Source organism: Uranotaenia lowii, chromosome 2, assembly GCF_029784155.1.
Source record: "Uranotaenia lowii strain MFRU-FL chromosome 2, ASM2978415v1, whole genome shotgun sequence".
NCBI lineage: Eukaryota > Metazoa > Arthropoda > Insecta > Diptera > Culicidae > Uranotaenia > Uranotaenia lowii.
Window position 1 is genome coordinate 356,952,094 of NC_073692.1, and position 4,559 is coordinate 356,956,652.

At 34.5% G+C, this 4,559-nt stretch overlaps 1 long non-coding RNA gene across 1 annotated transcript; it reads right to left on the minus strand.

Annotated features, from left to right (window-relative positions):
- Positions 1-3,526: 3,526 nt before the first annotated feature.
- On the minus strand, positions 3,527-4,122 carry LOC129744224 (uncharacterized). The gene is made up of 3 exons (XR_008736857.1): positions 4,028-4,122; positions 3,875-3,946; positions 3,527-3,814 (listed from the first exon to the last, which is right to left on the minus strand). It is a non-coding gene; the product is annotated as an uncharacterized LOC129744224 (long non-coding RNA).
- Between the last annotated feature and the right edge of the window lie 437 nt (positions 4,123-4,559).

The following is a 4,559-nucleotide window of genomic DNA, read 5'->3' on the forward strand; positions in this document are numbered from 1 at the left end:
AAAATTTTGAAAAAAAGTTTATGATACTATTAGTAAGACATCTTTCAATTAAATCATTGTGTGTAATTTATGTTGCAACATACGAAATCCGATTTTATCAAAAACACAGAACAAACAAGTACTTTACCCAACTTTTCATGATCCGAATGCAAAATATAGCTAAATAATACAATTCATGAAGGATGAAGGAGAGTAAATTGAAAAAAATGTGTAAACATAAAGTCTTTTTAAAGCCGTCCACACTTACCCCAGACAGGGGTTGGAGACAAAATTTTAGTTTTTTGTAAATAAACTCTTTTTTCTTAATTTTTAACCGCCGTTCCTTTTCCTAACTGGTTGTTTGGAATGTAAGGATTGTTTCAATGTAGAGTTTTTCATCGAGAGCCAGCTAGTTTACGAGGAATTTGCAATTGAAAAAGATGCACATCAACTTGACATCGTAGTTGAAAATAGAAAATTTCAAAAAAGTCGCTGTAAACATCCGTTATTGTCTGAATCGTATGTTTTTCCCAGTTATTGGATAGATTACAAGTAAATTGAACATTCTGCATTAAAAGTTTGAGAAAATAGTGCACAGTATTGTTTTAATAGCCATCGTCCACACTTACCCCGCGTCCACACTTACCCCGGTGTACCTTACTTAATATGTTCGAATTATGCCAATACATATACAAAGTTGTAAATAATCTTATTAAACATCAACTAGATTTTACCCTAACATCTGACTCTCATAGCCATAATACTCGAGGCTCAGCTCACATTAATCTTTTAACTAGAAAATTAGGCACTTCTTTTGCTCAAAAAAGTGATGTGAATAAAGCAATTCGTATATTCAACTCACTACCAAGTGAATTAAAAAGTATTAACAGATTCTCCATAATTAAAAGCAATTAAAATTATCCTAGACTTCAAGTGCCGAGAAGTTAAAATCTAGTTCGAGGATACCGTCATCAGTTGAAGCAATCGGAGTTCTTTCATATTCCTTTCCTTAGGGTCGTGTTCGGTGATTGCCCTAGCGCTGGAAGAATGTTGCATTAAATTCTGGACATATTTTCGAAGCTGTTCTCCAGAACGCGGGATGTGCAGGTAGACAAAATGAACAAAAAAACAGGTTTACAATTTTCTATAATAGATTTTTTCTGCGATGCAATAACCGGGATACGGCCCTTCACGATGTGATACGAAAAATACGTCTGCAGAAGAGTGAGCAAACTAAAACCGGCTGGGAACACAATGTTTTACTTCAAATCACCCAAAAGCGTTCTATTTGAAGATGAAGAAGGGAAAATCGGGTAGTTGGAACTGCTGCTGACGAATTGAATATTCCCGTCAAATAGTGTCGCGAAACAAATTGATACGAGGCTCTATCAGTGCCTAGAAGCAAATTTAATTGAACCAACTGGCTCACTGGACTCACTCTCTTCGAAATGGCACTTAATCTACGATCCGGGATAGATCCCATTTGTAACATTTCAAAAATAGAATAAAAAATGGTTTCATACCGCACACACCTAAGCGGAATTTATTTTCTTCGAGTTTTCAAGACTCCCCCGGACGCGAGGGCATTTCCTAAAAAATTGAACACAAATTTCTTCATTGTCTGAAGATTCAAAAATAAAATTATCTGCGAATACAACTTTTTCATTTTTACTAACAAACGCAACGAGCCTACCACTTACTATCACTCACCACCGCGCACTTCTCGCCTACTTACTGCAAAAGTCGGATAACCTAGTATTTTAAAGACCTTCTTGAATCTAAACACAAAATTAAATTGCACGGACCTCCCATAGTACATGGAAAATAACAGGTAGGCCATTGCGCTTAACCTCACTTGAAAGCTCCGTGTATGTACACAGCATGCTTGCATACCAACAAAAATAGTTATGAAAATTTAGCAGTTTTATATAGAAAGGCAATCAAAATTATTAATTTCTCCACCAATAGCCATTCGATTCCTTTGAAAAGGGCCTCAGATTAAAGATTGATTCTTCAGGCTCATCAGAAACTATTTTTTGCTTTGGATTTTCGGATCTGAACCATAAATAATGAGCATTCAAAAGAAATTTTCATCACCGTCCCTCTTTTTTGAGAGCAAAAAATTAAATATTTTCTTCTGTCTATGTTCAAAATTTGATAAAGATGTAAAATACTTCATTTTTCTGTGATAAATAATCAATTTGTTTGATTTTTTGTTCAAACTGCACAAGACAAAAACCACACAAGGCAAAATAATCACCAAATTTTAGTTTTAAATCGACCAAAAGCCCGTTGCATATTACTTTTAGCGATTTTGAAAACCCAAATATTGTTCGTTGCATTAAAATGCATCAATGCATATTTTTCTCATAATTTTAATGATTGTCAATTTCAAGAAAAAATTGATTTTCTGAAAAATTCCTTACATTTGCCAGTTTTCCATAACTATTTTTAGGGCCTCTTACCAATACGTTGAAAGAGAGCGGAATAGCCGGAATGTATATTTCAAAGTACTATGCGGACCTCCTAAGAAACAGTTCGCCACCAAAGAAACGCGTGGCAAGCGCGGTAAACCTTGTCAACAATATGGACTCTTGGGAGGAGAAGACAGGAAATGGTCTTCATAACCGTGTGCAACCTGGCGTGGGAAATTAAAGCATTACCCTTAACCCATCCTTTACCCTTCCTTCTACATAATCTATCCCGAATCCTTCCTTTTCCTTTAACCTTAAGGCAGCAAACAGTGAATAGTTTTAAGTAGTAGATAAGCAAAAAGCAAACACACACACTACACTTAAAATGTATCACCGTCGGGGGACCGTCAACAGTTTTTTCAAACTTCTTCGGTCTCAATTGGCGATTTGCAGCAAAACTTTTTGACATGCAGCGCCAACTGATTTTCACATACGGAACTAACAAAAGGGTGATGATAGCTGATTTTCAACACGGCAGTGAATACGAATTGTTCGTAAATTTGTGATTTATGCGGAAATAACGAAACTTCAGACACTAACAAAGACTGAATTTTGTTAGAAAACCTGAAATCAACTGGTTGCAATGCTTTTTGTTGAAACAAATAGAGTTTTGCATGTTTTTTTCGAATAAAATTAAATTAGGAAAATAAATTAGTTTCAAACTATGAAAACGCAGCATCAATTGAGATCGATTTTTGAGACATTATTAAATCATGACATGAACCCGAATGTCAAAAAAGGTCTTTAATAAAACAAAATCATTACATTGATATTTTCAAGCTGAAATTTGCTTTCAACCGATGCCCATTACGAAGCTTTTCACATCTCCAGCGGTTCAGCTCTCTTGTCTGATAATAAATGATAACGATTATTCAAACTCATATGAATTAGAGGGCTCAACAAGTCATCGGGAATTAAAAGGCTTAGATCGTGGTTATTTCCCAGTTAAGTTCTTAATATTGCGTTTATGAATCATCATATATACTCTAAATATTTAAGTTAAAGATTAAAAAATTTATGTATTATTTCATACCTTGAACTATTACTGATCATTTTACATCCCAGACCTGGATTCCTTATTCAATGCTACAATTTTATTTCTATGATGACTTTGCTGGGAACTTCTTCGTATAAAAAATACTACATAACATTTTGAATCGTTAATTTATTAATTGCTGGAGGAATGAAGTAAAGATCATGGACCTGCTATCGATCGCACTGCTGATTTTTCGCACTTTTCCATTATTCTTATTGCCTTTTAAAGCGGCTGCCAGTTCCGTAAACAATCTTTAGTCTTTAAAATGAGAATGCTTAATTTTAATTTTTTGTTCAGAAACATTTGATTCAAACTCGGCGCATATCTAAAAATGTTTCATAAATATATTAATTCAATAAATAAGTGTTGAAGATGGTCATCTTACGAGTTATTTCTTGATCATTTCTAAAAATTCAGTAGGTATTTTCTGCACTAGAAGCTGATTTCGGTTGGCAAACTGAAAAACAACATACATGTATTAAACAATCTTACCCGGGTTTTAAAGGTATGAAAAATTGCGTAGTTCACTTTTTCTTACCTTATTCTATAATCCAATCTTCAATAAGTTTCATTTTAACTCCGAAATTTCTAAAATTTCTCTTTTGTTTTGGAAAATTAATACTGGCTTTGACGTTTCGATCGATAATATCATCATTTTGATCGCAGCGCCTTCTGAGTGTCGTTTCGAGCTGCAAATCGCCAATAGGCGATGGGCGCGCTCACAATCCTGGTATTCGATTTTTCAGGTGTTAAACAGAGAGAGCAATAGCCTTCACTCCAATTTCACTCCGATTAGCTGTCATTCTTATGGAAATCTGTGTAAGAGTAAAGAGCAAGCTTTATTCTTTTTAGCAGGCCCAATCCCAATAAATTGAATTAAAGTAAAAAAAAAACTGATAAGAACCGAAGCGGTTGAGAAGAACGAGATCGGCTCTCGGCGACTTTAGTGTAGCTCTTGATACTAGCCAATAAACATCAGCCTTTATAATAAATGTCGTTCGGTTACCTAATACACTTTTACTGTTCAATTTAAAGTAAAACTCGTTTTGATTTTTTAATCCGATTTAAAA